The 15,355-nt window shown below is 47.0% G+C and overlaps 1 protein-coding gene and 1 pseudogene across 4 annotated transcripts in view; one reads left to right on the top strand and one right to left on the bottom strand.

The window, feature by feature from the left end:
* CNTN1 (contactin 1) overlaps positions 1-15,355 on the bottom strand; it is a 379,791-nt gene that overhangs the window by 9,734 nt on the left and 354,702 nt on the right. The gene's annotated exons all lie outside the window — the stretch shown is intronic.
* On the top strand, positions 8,276-11,707 carry LOC103348948 (protein NipSnap homolog 2 pseudogene; annotated as a pseudogene).

The raw sequence follows: 15,355 nt of genomic DNA, 5'->3' as shown, positions 1-15,355 counted from the left end.
AAAACTTACAGGATACAGGAAAAGCAGTGTTAAGAGGGAAGTTTATACCAACTGGTGCCTATATCAAGAAATTGGAAAGGCATCAAATAAATGATCTATCAATCCATCTCAATGACCTAGAACAGCAACAAGAAACCAATCCCAAATTAGTTGGAGGAAAGAGATAATTAAAATTAGAGAAGAAATAAACAAAATTGAAATAAAAATACAAAATATCAATGAAATGAATAGCTGGTTTTCTGAAAAAAAAAATAAACAAAATCGATACATCATTGGACCAACTAACCAAAAAAAAAAAAAAAAAAAGGCAGGGGTGGTGATGGTAAGACACAAATCAGTGTAAGTAGAGACGAAAAAGGAGATTTAACAATAGATAACACAGAAACAAAAAGAATCCTAAGGAATTACTACAAACAGCTATATGACAACAGATTGGAAAATCTAGGAGAAATAGATACATTCCTGGACACATCCAATCTACCAAAATTGAGTCATAAAGGCATAGAAAGCCTAGACAAATCAATAAGCAACAAGGAGATTTTGAAGCAGAAATAGACTCTACAAACCAAGCAAAGCCCAGGACCTGATGGCTTCACTGTGGAACTCTACCAGACTTAACTAGCTAATCCTAATTCTTCTCAAGCTAATGAAAACAACTGAAATGGAAGGAACCCTCCCAAACCACTTCTAAGAGGCCAGCATCACCTGAAACCAAAACCAACGAAAGATAAAAGGTACAACAAAGAAGCTCAACTACAGAGCAACATCCCTGATGAACACAGATGGAAAAGACAAAATAGCGTGCGGATCGAATCCAACAGCACATCAGAAAGATCATTCACCCAGACTTATCCCTGGTATGCAGGGATGGCTCAGCAGATGAAAATCAATCAGAGTGATACATCACATTAACAATTTGAATAATAAAAACCATATGATTATCTCAATAATGTAGAGAAAGCATGTGATAAAACAGAACATCCTTTCATGATAAAAACCCTAAGTAAATTAGGTATAGAAGGAACATTCTCCAACATGTTCAAGGCATTTTATGACAAAGCTACAGCCAGCATCCTATTGAACAGGGAAATGCTGGAAGCCATCCCACTAAGATCTAGAACTAGAGAAGGATAACCACTCTCACCATTGCTGTTCAATGTAAGCAATGAAGTTTTAGAACCATTAGGCAAGAAAAAGAAATCAAAGGGATACAAATTGGAGAGGGGGAATTCAAATGATCTCTGCTTACAGATTACATGATTCTATACATAGGGGAATTAAAAGACTCCACTAAGAGTCTCTTAGAACTCAAACAAGAGTTTTGTAAAGTTGCAGGACATAACATTAACACACGGGGCCAGCACAGTGGGTTAAGCCTCCACCTATGGCACCAGCATGCAAAATGGGCACTGCCTCACGTGCTGGCTGCTTCTTTCTGCTCCAGCTGTCTGGTGTGCCTGGGAAAGCAGTGGAAGGTGGCCCAAGTGCTCGGGCCGCTGCACCCCTGCGTGGGAGACTGGGAAGAGGCTCCTGGCTCCTGGCTTCCCTCTGGCTCAGTTCTGACTGTTGAGGCCATTTGGGGACTGAACCAGCAAACGGAAGACCTGTCTCACTAACTCTCCCTATCTTTCTGTAAATCTACCTTTCAAGTAAATGAATAAAATCTTAAAAGAAAATTAACACACAAAAAACAGTAGCCTTTGTGTGCACAGACAATGCCATGGCTCAGAGGAAACTCCTTAGATCAGCTCTGTTCACAATACCTGCAAAAATGTAAATAATTTGTAATAAATTCAACCAAGGAGATGAAAGATTCCTACCATGAAATTTACAAAACATTAAGGAAAGAGATAGAAGATGACACAAAAATATGGAAAAAATCTTTCATGTTCATGGATTGGAAGAATTAATATTGTCAAAATACTCATACTGCCAAAAGCAATTTACAGATTCAATGCAATTCCAAGGACATTCTTCTCCAATGTAGAAAAAACATTCATAAATTCATATGGGAACACAAGAGACCCCAAATAACTAAAGCTATCAAACAACTGAAACAAAGCCAGAGGCACCACAATACCAGATTTCAAGACTCACTACAGGGCAGTTGTAATCAAAACAGTCTGGTACTGGCCTAAAAATAGACATGTAGATCAATGGAATATAAAGGAAAATCCAGAAATCAATCCACATACCTGTAACCAATTAATCTTGGACAAGAAGCTAACATCAATCCCTGGAAGAAGGACACCTGGTGTTGGGAAAACTGGATTCTGCATGCAGAAGTATGAAACAAGATTCCTACCTTACACCTTGTACAAGCAAAATGAATCAATGATCTAAATCTAGGACCTCACACTGTCAAACTGATAGAGGAGTACACTGGGGAACCTGTGCCAGACACTGGCATAGGCAAAGTCATCTTCAAAATATCCCAGAAGCACAGGGAATCAAAACAAAGTAGACAAATGGGATTACATCAAGCCTAGAAGCATTTGCACTGCAAAAGAAACGCTCAGCAAAGTGAGAAGGCAACCACCGGAATAGGAGAAAATACTTGCAAACACGCATGTGCTGAAGGATTAATATCCAGAACCTATAGAAAGCGCAAGGAACTCAACAACAACAAAACAAACAGTCCAGTTAAGAAATGTGAGAAGGACGTGAACAGGCATTTTTAAAAGAGGAAATTCAGACAACAGACACATAAAAAAAATGTTTAGGATCCCTAGCTATCAGAGAAACACAAATCAATACCACAACAAGGTTTTACCTCACCCCAGTTAGAAGGGACTTCATACAGAAATCAACAAAGAACAAATGCTGGCCAGGATGTGGGGAAAAAAGAACCATTATCCAGTGTTGGTGGGAATGTAAACTAGTACAGCCATTGTGGAAGACAGTATGGAGTTTCCTCAGGAAACTGAAAACAGATCTACCGTATGACCCAGCCATCCCACTCTTGGAAATTTATCCAAACAAAATGAAATAAGCAAATAAGAGAATTATCTGCACCCCATATATATTGCTGCTTAATTCACAATAACTAAGCTATTGAAAAAACCCCTATTTCCATCAACTGATAAATACATAATGAAAATACAGTGTATACACACTATGGAATACTACTCAGCCATAAAAAGAACGAAATGTTGTCTTTTGCAACAAAATGGATGCAACTGGGAACCATTATACTTAGTGACAATGAGAAGGAAAACCTTTCTCTGTCTCACTCTGTCAAATTAAATTTAGTCAAATCAAATTAAATTAAATTAAAAAAAATAGCCGGTACATGTCTCCATTGCACAGTACACTGGTTAGCCTTCCATGTTGGCCCTAATGAATGCTCTGTGCTAAGGACTTGGCCTGAGGCTGGCTGCAGGCGCTGTCCCCCCAGCTGCACCCCTTGGCCATGGTCATCTTGGTGAGCCGAGCAGTGTGCATTTCTGTACTTGCCTGCCCATGTGGCTTGGCCTGGTGCACGCTGTGGCTGCCGATAGAAGTTGGAACAACCATAGATGTCGTTTGGAAGCTCTGGTGTCAGGATGAAAACCAAGTACAATTTCATAATTTGTGGCTTCGGCGGCATGGAATTTGATTTATTTAAAATAAACTCCTCTTGCTTACAAGTATTGTATTTGATTTCCTTAATGGCTCACATTTATGTAATTGTGGTCTTTGACTTCAAGTCTCTGCCACATTCCAGACAGAAAGGACAAACCACTTGAATTACTATGTTGAGTCTTGAGGGGTTTTTCAACATACAGTAGCTTTACAGCTTCTAAAATCTGTAACACATTACTGCTATCAAGTAGCATTTGAGTCCTTATGTGGCATCCAGTAAACAGGTATTTTGATTTTCACGTATCTGCTGACTGCTAAACATGAACAAACTGCGCATCTCTTGAGTCATTTCCCCCATCAGAAGAAATATAAGTGAGACTTGAGACCACGTGTCTTCCGGATTTGCCTGATGTTTTGTTACCTAAACGTCCCTCACTGATGATTTCCTCCAGGAAGGATTCCTGCTCCCGGCCGACACACACTAGGACACTTCTATTCAGTCTGACACGGTGCACACAGCTTTGATTGACAGAGAGCAGCTCCACTCAGTGCCCAGCTCTGGAACTTACTACCCAAGCTATGACCGCTAGGCTAGCGCCGACGACTCCACAATGCGCAGCATTTTCTCCGCGCGGGGTCACTGTTGTGTACATGAACTGCTAATGCACAGTGAACACCTCAGGACCAGGACGTCACCCCAACCCTGTTTGCAGCTGTGCTGAGCAACGTGAAGCCCAGTCTACTGAACCGTGGATAATCAGATGAGCGCCGGCTGGTCCTGACCCTTGGGGATTCCGGAGTGCACGGCAGAGCGACAGCACATGGGTGGGACCCGGGGCAGGGGGCTGAGGACCCTCTGTGACCTGCAGGGGAGCCCCTGTCGTTGGTTTTTGTCTTACTCTCTCTAGTGCATGATCCCTCCGGCTCTCAGAGGTGGGGGGCGAGGAAGGGGCTTCCGCTGGCCCAGGAAGGATTCCCCCCGGCAAACAGTGTCTTGCCATCAGGGGAATATTCAAGGCCCCACAACGTCAGAAGGGAGCTGGGGTCCTCCCCCTCGGCTGGCTCACACATGGGCTTAATTTCTCCCAGCTCTGACAAGGGTCTCGGCCTCAGGGAAGGCAGTGGGGTCAGGAGGGTGGCCCCTGCTGCCTAGCCGTGTGTCCACAGGCAGTGGATGCGTGAGGACGTTGGGTTAAAAGAACAAAACCAGTTCTGGGCTGAACAAGTGGAAAGGAAGATGGGAAAAGAGGAAATCCAGGTCCCCACTCAGGGAAGTACGCGGGGCACAGACACGGCCCCACTATGAAGCTTATGGGCGGCACGGCCAAGCCACTGAGGGTACAGCGCTCAGTTCCCATGGTCTCGGGTCTGTGTGACCTCCCTGTTGGTGGAGGGAGACTTCGCAGGGTCATGGGAAAATGGAATTTTAAAATCTGCTGATTTTGGTGCACATGCACGGGTCTTCCTGATACTCATTTTCCATCCGATTCCGCCTGTGTGACTGCGTCTGCAAAGGTCCGGGGCCAGAAGACCTAGGTAGCGCATCCTCAGTTCTCACACCCTAGCCACAGGAGGTGTGGTTTTATTCCCATTTCAGCAGGAGGAGTGAGGTTTGAATAGAGGAAAGGACTGGCTCCAGATGACCCGGCTGGGGATGAACCGGGCTTGGGGCTGCCCCCAGGTGAGGGCAGCTTAGCAGTGGCTCTGTTCAGCTCCTGAGGACTGGAACAAGCACCCTGGTCAAGGAGAGGAGTGGGGCCATGTTTATGAGTAACCATGGAGACCCACCCAGCACAGGGCTACATGAATCTGGCAGCCTTTCGGATCCTGTTGGCTGTGGAGGACGGCTGAGCAGAGTTCTCCATTTTACAATTTCAACCACCCACAAGCATTTCATCTGAAAAGGCACAGCACGGTGGTGTTTTAGAACTGCGGTTCTGCAGCCAGTCCTCGCAGCTGAGAATTCTGGGTCTTCTCCTGCTTGTGTTACTCTGTGCCGCAGACAGTGAGAGAGAGAGAGAGAGAGAGAGAGAGACAGAGAGACAGAGAGACAGAGAGAAAGATCTTTCATCTGCTGCTTCACTCCCCACATAACCACAATGGCTGGAGCTGGGCAGATCTGAAGCCAGGAGCCAGGAGCCAGGAGCCAGGAGCTTCTTCCAGGTCTCCCACACAGGTGCAGGGCCCCAGGACTTGGGCCATTCTCTACTGCCTTCCAAGGCTATAGCAGAGAGCCTGATCGGAAGAGCAGCAACCAGGACTAGAACCGGCGCCCATATGGGCTGCGGTCGCTGCAGGTGGAGGATTAACCAACTGAGCCACAACAATGGCCCTTCCCCTAGGTTTTTATCTTATTCTTCATCCTGTCTAAACGTCTCAAATGAGAAATTATGAAAGAGAGCTGAAGCGTGAAACTCACAAACCGTAAGGTAGGAAAGGTTTCTTGCCTGGAAACGGACATCAAGTTGCAGAGACTGTTCCGAGAGCTCTCCTGTCGCCACGCATCTTCTGAAGTTGTTTCCAGATGCTGAGCAGAGCCCCACATCGCGTGGGGTGCTGCGTGGGAAGGGCGGGCAGGGGTGCCAGGCACACACGGGGGTCTGTCCTTTGGACGATATCTCCAGTTTATGCTCATCACCTCCTACTGCTCACTAAGAATTACAGAATGGGGGAAATGTTGTGGCCCAGCAGGAAAAGCCACTGCCTGCAGCACCTCCGTCCTGTTTAGGTGCTGGTTTGAGTCCCAGATGCTCCACCCCTGGTCCAGCTCCCTGCTAAAGCACCTGGGAAAGCAGCAGAGGACGGCCAAGGTGCCTGGGCCCCTGCACCCACGTGGAAAACCAGGAAGAAGCTCCTGGCTTCTGGCTTAGGCCTAGCCCTGCCCTGACCACTGCAACCATTTATGGAGTGAAACAACAGATGGAAGATACGTCTGTCTGTCAATCTCTTCCTCTTTCTCTGTGACTCTGCCTTTCCAATAAATCCTAAAACCAAGAATTACAGAATTGCTAAGAGAATAGATATTTCACATCCTTAGGGTAAGAAAAGGTAAGTGTGAGGTGATGAAGGATGTTAATTAATTGGATTAAATCTTGCACAATGTATACATAAATTAAAACATCACTTTGTGCCCCACAAATACACAGAATTACAATTTGTCAATTAAGAGTAAATATGTATCATAAAGTCACACAGTTAAAGATAATTAAACAACAACTCTTTTTACTTGGACTTGCTTCTAACAGTTTTCCTAGGGAAAAAATGCCCACACGGTTTTAAATTTTATTTAATTTTTTTGAAAGGAAGAGAGACAGACGTAGAGAGATCAGCCATCCACTGGTTCACTCCCCAAATGCCCAAGCATCCAGGGCTGGGCCAGGTCTGCTAAGAACCATGAACCCAGCAGTGACCTAATAAACCCCAAGTGTGGCAAATGTTCACCCCAGTTGTCAATTTCAGATCAACTTTAAATCAAAATTATTGCAAACAATAACGTCCTGAATTTGACAAAGTGATAAAATAAATTTTCATCCTAGTTGATTTTATGAGTTTCTAGAATAGAAGGGAAAAAACAGAAAATAAAATGGATATTAACTTAAAGGTACAGAAAATTTTTTACATTTGATGGGGTTCTGTTATGGGATTTCTAATTTATTACAGGGTTTATGTACTGGCTGTTTATTTTATTTTGGGTGATTTTACTCCTAAAGCCTCTCTTTGAGATAGCAAAAATACTAAGCTATACAGAGAAGAAAGAATCGTAAGAGTTACTGCCCGTTCTGTCAGTAGCTAGTTACATCACTTTGGGCAAAAGAGAATTATCCAGGCTCAAGACATGGATGTGGATTTTCCTTCTGTAGAATGACAGGGTCCAATATTCTAGGTCTTGGGGTCCTGCTATGGCGAGGAGTGTGATTGTAAGCAAACCATAATATACTTTAGATTATCAAGCACTGAGCCATATCATTTGCAAACGTATTTGTTATATTTCCTCTCATGTGCGATAATCAAAGTTGATGTTTGTTTATAAATATACATTATGAGTTTGATCACGTAAGTGAGAGTGGCTTGGGTGGGCTTTTCAGTAAGTGGAACCCACTGATCTCGCCGCTCCTCGTTTGGCAGCTCTGTACCCACACTTGGCACCCACGCCAAGCCAAACAGGTTTTTTCTTTTTTGGGCGGAGCTACGTGGTTCGCTGGCAGCATGGCCTGCAGTGTGTCTGCTCCTGGCGGCTGCCTCTGGCCCCGCCCTGTCGCGCCCAGTTGCCAGGATGCATTTCCTCTCTGAGAACTTGTAGTAGACAGATGGCCGAGGACTTGCTGGACAAGGCAGGCCCGATTTCCAAAGGCCTCCTGGCCAGTTTGTGGGCCAACAAACACAGGCTCGAGAACCCAATGTTTACACTATTTTTGGGGTACGTAAGACTGCATTTATGAGGACTTTGAAAACTGACTTACCTTCTGTAGATATAAACGCTAGCATTTTCACAACAGCATGAGATGTGAGGCAAAATGAACTCTATGTGAATACTGTTGCCACGCACTTGGATGTGTGACCTCTGAGAGAGGTACTTAAACCCTCCAAAGTCCATTCCTTATCTGTAACAAGGGGGCCGTAACACTTACATGCTAAGGTCTTTTTGACAATTGAGTGGAAAAAAATTGGTCAAAAACGCGTAGTAGGGTGGGAGCAGAGACGCCAAAGCAAGATGGCGGCGTGAGTGCTGGGCGCCTGCAGAGCAGCCTCGGCCGCAGGCCTCCTCCAGCAGGCCGCCCCTTGTAGCCCCTAGCCAGGCTCCGGAGATGGACATCTTCCAGTAACAGACCTCCAGAAGACAGCTGGTTAACACTCTTGTTTGTCTGCAAAGTTGATCCAAGAAAAGTGCTCACTCCTGGCCAAAAAGCAAGAGCGGCCTTTACAATTTCGGTTTCACAATGCTAAACCAGAAGGCCTAGATGCATACAGTGAAGGTGGTCCACAGGTACTGCCAAGACTCACGAAGACAGCCACTGCCCTCGTGCTTTGGTGGGGACGTGGAACACGTGGTACGAAGAGCAAGATGAAGCTGTCCACCTCTGCAGGTGTGACGGAGGCTCCCCAGCGCTCACAGAGGCCATGACTAAGCTCCGAGACGATCAGGAACTCCTGAGCTTCCGCAAGGCAAGAAGTGACGTGCTGCCGTCCAGGAGGAATCAGCTGCTGTTGGAACTGCGTTTCGGGAATGAGCCGGTCCCGCGGTCAGGACCCACGGGAAGAATCGGTGTACTACACAGTCCCACGGATTCAGGAAATGGAACCCAGAATCGTGGTCCCACTGAAGACCTCACCCCTGCAGTAAAGCTAGAGAATCTGTATGAGCCACGCATTCACCTGGCAAGTACTTGGCGTAAGATAATTGCAATGACACACTGATGTCAGCTGCTACCTGCAGCTCCTGAGACCTCTTTTCTTTGAAACTGACAGGACGGCAAGAAAGGAAACGGCCACAGCTGGGCTGCCTGTTAGCAGGGCTCTGCAGCTCCTCGAAACCCCAGGGCTGGCCAGATGTCCATGATCACACTTTGCCACTTCTCCCACCCTCCAGGAACACAGGGTCCAGACTGAAATTTTATCATCTCTAAATAAGACCCAGCCATGAAAAAGTATTAGCCATTTCTTTATTTTTTTATTTATTTTTTTATTTTTGACAGGCAGAGTGGACAGTGAGAGAGAGACAGAGAGAAAGGTCTTCCTTTGCCGTTGGTTCACCCTCCAATGGCTGCCGCGGCCGGCGCACTGCGCTGATCCGAAGGCAGGAGCCAGGTGCTTCTCCTGGTCTCCCATGGGGTGCAGGGCCCAAGCACCTGGGCCATCCTCCACTGCACTCCCTGGCCACAGCAGAGAGCTGGCCTGGAAGAGGGGCAACCGGGACAGAATCCAGTGCCCCGACCGGGACTAGAACCCGGTGTGCTGGCGCCGCTAGGCGGAGGATTAGCCTAGTGAGCCGCGGCGCCGGCAGCCATTTCTTTATAAAAAGCAAACCTGTTTTATAATTACAGATTTTTAGAAAATTTCTTGTATCAGGAAGAAATGCAAATCTGTCGAGTCTCTCCAGTGGTTTTTATGAAACTCAGACCAAGAACAAATTCTGAGTGTACCCAGTACCTGAAAATGTTCTGATTCCCTCTCATTTTTAATTAGCATAGTACAAAAAGCCGTGTCAGGACGAAGCTGGCAGTGGTGGGCAAGGGGTATTTCATCAGGAATTCAGTGTGTTGTGATCCCTGTTGAGCAGCAAAATGTGGCCTGTATATGCATGTGGGGAGCAACTCGGACTAGACTGTTACTGGAATTAAGACTTATTCTATGCATCTGCTCTCCCACAATATGGCGCTGGGAGAGAAGAAAACAGCTTCTACACAGCTGCCTCCAGTTCAGCCAATAAACAGCAGGACCTGCTCCTGATTGGAGGAGAGTAGCATACTCGGCGTGTGGGCAGCCGAGTTGGGATTGGCAGAGGAGGACTATAAAGGAGGAGAGAGACGGCATGCACCAGGAACATCTAAGGGGAACATCTAAGGGGAACACCTGTGCAGCCCCCGAGAGAGCCGGCCAGCGGTGTGCCGCTCCCCTGCGGAAGTGGGGAATGTGGCAGGGGGAACCGCCCTTCCACGGAGGTGGAAGGGATGGTAGCCAACCCGGGAAGAACCAGCAGAAAACCCGGGGAGGGCCGAGCAGACGAAAGAACAGCGCAGGGTCCTGTGTCGTTCCTCCACGAAGAGGGGGAGCGACACATGCATATTGTATGCGACTTTGAAATGAACCCTTTGGACGGCACACATTTTTTATTTGTAAAATTGTTCTATAACAAAACAAGTCACACTAGGAAAAGAGGTTTTATTTCTTGACCTCAGATATTCTCTGGTTACTATTTTAATAAATTCACAGCAGATTCTTCCAAAATCACGTAGGAAGGGTGGTGCATGTTGGGACTGAAATCGGCCCAGTGCTGCCTTCTCTGTCTGGCTCTCTTTGATTTTCTTTTCTGACAGTGTGCCAGTGTCGTGGCTGGAATCATGGGCAAGTTCTGTCGAAATGAAAAATTATGTCTGCCCACAAATTAAAGAATTTATGTGTAAAATAAAAGTGTGAATAAATCTCATATTAAATGTCAAACTTTTACATGTGAATGGTTTCTTTAAGAACATATAAAAGTCAATAAAGATTAATTTTCAAAAAAAATGCATAGTAAAAACCATCCATTAACTGTGATTCTGAAATACGAACTTTAATGTGTTCACTTCTAAAAGGTATCATGTTATGGGTATTTGGTGGAGACATGCCGAGTCTGGGTTGAGACAGGAGAGACCAGGGCCATGGTCTCCGGTCCTCCTCCGGAGAACACACAACATGCAGAGAATGGATCTCAAGGATGTGTTTTATGCCCAACTGCTAACAAAATCCTTGGGGTCGGTGCCATGGCTCACTTGGTTAATCCTCCGCCTGTGGGGCCGGCATCCCATGTGGGCGCCAGTTCAAATCCCAGCTGCTCCTCTTCCCGTCCAGCTCTCTGCTGTGGCCCGGGGAAGGCAGTGGAGGATGGCCCAAGTGCTTGGGCCTCTGCACCTGCATGAGAGACCAGGAGGAAGCTCCTGGCTCCTGACTTCAGACTGGCGCAGTGCCAGCCAAGGCGGACATTTCGGGAGTGAACCAATGGAAGGAAGACATTTCTCTCTCTCTCACTGTATCTGTCAAATAAAAAAAAGTCTAACACAATCCGTAACCAATAGCATTCTCATCGTTTATTCGTGATTAATTTGACAAGCAGAGCCAGCTTGGTAATACTTGTAACTGGGCTTGGAAGCAGCAGTCGGACAGAACACTGTGACTGTGGTAGCCATGACTTCTCAGAACCCGTGGAACTGCTGTCAGCACGGCTCCTCTCAAGCCCCATGCAGGTCAGAGAGACTGAGACGCCAGCTGCCAACTGCATCTGGCCGGCCTCAGAAAGGCAATGACTCAGGTATTCCTTCTGTCTTGCTTTCTCTCAGTTTTTGAGACAAAGAAGCAAGAAGGAGAGCCAGGAACATCCCTGTGCCCCAAGCCAAAGCTGAGGCTCCTCCCGCTGCCAGGGCTGAGGGACCTGCGGAGACACAGCTAAGCCTTCTGGGCAGTTTCCGGGAGACACCTGTTCACGGCAGGTCCGGATCACCCAGGGGTGAAGGAGGACTGTCCGCTGCCCTTCTCCCTCCACCCCCACTGCTCCCTGTGTCCTGGGGGGAGACTGGATGATGCCCTGGGGTACTGAGAAAAAAGACGAGGAGTGAAACTAACTGGTCCTGGGAGCCACGTTCCCTGCCAGGTACAAGTGCCTCTAAACGAAAGGAGCCCTCACAGAGGGAAGCAGGTATGAGCGCCTGCAAGGAGTTTGTGGAAAACGGAATTCAAAGATAAATTTCATTGAGTGCAAGAGATTTTGAAATCTGTGCGTAGGTAAGTTTTTCACAATACACATTTCCATGAGCTTTGTGAATATCCGCCATGCATCTTCCCATGAAACCCACGGAGTCCTCAGCCCTTCATGAGTGTGCACACGTGACCTCAGCTCCGGTGTGGCACCTACGCTCACGGCCATGGGGCCGCACAACACTCGCTCCCAGGTGAGACAACGGAGCTGCGAGGACCCGGCCCCCATCCTGAGGCCGGCTGCACACGGCTGACCCCTCAGACACGCTCTGTTTTTTACGGGCCTCCCTGAATGGCAGGAGTTGGAGTTTGTAGGAGCGCGTGTGCATGTCTACGAACAGTAACAATATGGGAGGAGGAAGAATCTCCAGGCCGAGGGAGGACGGGTACCTGCCCAGCTTACAACAGGAGGCGTGAAGAGCGGAGCACTGTGAAGACAGCACAGAACAGCTGTCGGTGCTCCGAGCCCCAAAGCAGACGCTACGCGCAGTCCCACGTGGCTTCCTGGCGGGTCCCTAACCAGCAGCTGCCGTGCCTGTGGCCAGTCTACCCGAGATGATGCCTGCTCTACGTGTCTGATCTTATCCCAGTGCAAATAAAGCTAAATTTATAGTTAAACCTGCATTTTTGTAAAATAAAATTTTCATCTAACCAAAACCTTGTAAAACTGAAATACACAGTGAGTAATAAGGATGGATGAAAAAGACATTTTTAAAAGATTGTCTCAGTCATGCCTGTTTTCTGGGGGTTTGACCCTAACGTGTCTTCAGGAAATATGTGCTCAGTGCAAGGTTTTTGTTATTGTCATCACTTAACAAGTGCCTACTCCGCCCAGGACACTCTGCAACACGTGACTTCACATAACTCTCTCAACGCACTGCTGGAGTCTGTTCTGTTATCTTCACCTACAGATGAGGAACTAATACCTTACTCACATTTGCCCACGGAGCGGAAGGCCCAACCGAGTGCTGAGCTCAGACCTAAGCCTCAGCCCAGGGCTTTCTGCCGCACCGCCCAGCTACCTGGCGACCATCTCTGCACCACGCACAGCACCCCCCGAGCCCACCTTCCTCGTTGTATGGCGTTCAGAGTGCAAATCAGCACAGAACTGGACACTGTGACAGACGCAGTCGCTAAGAATCCAAGTCTCTTCCTGATGTCAAGGGGCACTCAGAGAAACTGCTGGGGTAAAACTGGGGCCAGAAGTCTCCGTGGGTCTCTCGGGCTCATGGCTGACTTTGGAGCAATGACCAATGAGTGATTCACCGATTTGGAGGTCGCACGTGGGTATTTAGGATTTTCTTCCTTCCATGATTCAGATCCCAGGGTCTGTTAGGCCCTGGAGACTGAGCCGCAGGATCCAGGGTCCTCAGCCATCACCCGGGATGCGCTGCTGCCTCTCTGTTTTCCCACGTGCACAGAAGCTCCCAGAAGCAGCAGCCCAAATCCACTGAGTCCCTGCAGCTCTTCAGAGGATCAAGACCGGCGGAAGCTTCTGGTGGCAGGTGCACAGGAGAAATGGTGCCGCAGCTGTTTTGGCAGCCGTCTGAAAGTGCACGCAGCCCTGGGTGCACCTGCACCCTGGCCACTCTGAGGAACTGCTCAGAGAGGGTGCTTGTCCAGTTTCTCATCAGACCACACCAGACAGCTCCAAGGCCTTTGCACTGTATCTGCGCAGAATTTCCTTGCTTCTGCTTAAATATTCTTCAGAATTCCTGCTCTGTTCAAAGGGCTCCTTCTTAAGCCACAGTCCCATGGGCAAGACACTCAAGTTTTAAGCCCCTTTCAAAAGTTCTGAGGTTAATAAATAGGTGAGCGTTCATCACTTCTGCAAGGAGTTTATAAAACGTGCAGGGAAGTGCTGTGTTGTAACCATCGAGAACTCTGGGATTTTCTTTAAAAACTGTCCTGCTTCTATGGAACACATTGGACGCACACACAGAATGGGAATGGGAATTGTCCTTAGAACATCAGCTTGTCTACCAGTTGTGCCACTTTTAGCCACTCCACTGTCATTTCTCAAAATTTTTAGCTGATGCATAAAAAGTGCATGTATTTATGTTTATGATGTTTCCATATGTGTATACATAGGTAATGTACTAATCAGAGTAAACATATTTCTCTCTCGAAGCAGTTAACATTGTTTATGTTGAGAACACCTAAGACCATTTCTTCTTTTCGTTTTTGAAACTAAATAACTATGGCACATTATCAGTAGCTATAGTCATAACACAGTGGAAGAGGGCACCAGAAATTCTTTTTTCACATATACCTTAGCATCCTGTCCCCTTGCACGCCCTCCCCTCACTGTCCCTCTCCCTGGTGACCACCAGCCCACTCTCAGTGCTGTGACAGCAGCCTTTTTAGACATGGCCATGGGTGAGGCCATGCGATGCCTGTCTCTGTGCCTGGCTTCTGTCGCTTACGCCAAGAACCCCCAGCCCCATCTCTGATTTCACAATACAGGATTCCTTCATCTTTCTGGCTGAATCGTATTCCACTGTAGACGCACGCCTCCCGTTCTTCATTCATCAGCCGATGGAAGCTCGGGTTCTTTGCATTTCCTGGGTTCTGTGGATATACACATGGGGACGCAGATGCCTCTTCCACAGACTGATTTCATTCCCCTGGGTACGCCCAGAAGTGGGACTCTTAGTCAGAAGGTAGTTTTATTTCTAACTTTTTTTTTTGAGAAACCTCCATACCGTTGGCCAGATTGGCTGTACCCATTACATTCGCAGACGTGGCATGTGATCCTTTTCAGCCCATTCTCACCAGCACCTGCTATATTTTGTTGTTTCATAGAAGCTGATCCACCTGGTGATCTTGTGGTTTTCATTTGCATTTCCCTGATGATTAAGGATGTTGTGGACTTTTTCATGTACCTGTCGGTCCCTTGTATGTCTTCTTTTGGGAAATGCCGACTTAGATCAATTGCCCATTGTTGGATTTTTTTTCTTTGTGACGGACTTGCTGGAATTCCCTCTATAGTTTAAGTTATTACCATGCTGTAAGATGTAGAGTTTGCAAATATCTTCTTGCATTTTGTTTGCTGTATCTTCACTTTGCTGATTGTCTCCTTTAATGAAATCCCATTTGTCTATGTTTGTTTTTATTTCCTACGCTTTTGGGGACTGACTGAAACATCTCTGCCCATTTCAATGTCCCACAGGATCTCCCTGTGCTTCCTTCAGGGAGCTGTGCAGTCTCAGCTCTCACACTTAGGCACTTAACTCACGCCGAGTTGATGGTTCTTCTTCCATAGCAGGATCTCAGCCTCTTTGCTCAACACCAGCAGGCTGCAGGCCAGGCTCTCATTTTGTTCCACTGGTCTGTGTCTGTT

Source organism: Oryctolagus cuniculus, chromosome 9, assembly GCF_964237555.1.
Source record: "Oryctolagus cuniculus chromosome 9, mOryCun1.1, whole genome shotgun sequence".
NCBI lineage: Eukaryota > Metazoa > Chordata > Mammalia > Lagomorpha > Leporidae > Oryctolagus > Oryctolagus cuniculus.
The sequence above is the reverse complement of the archived record's forward strand: the minus strand, read 5'-3'. Positions and strand labels throughout refer to the sequence as shown.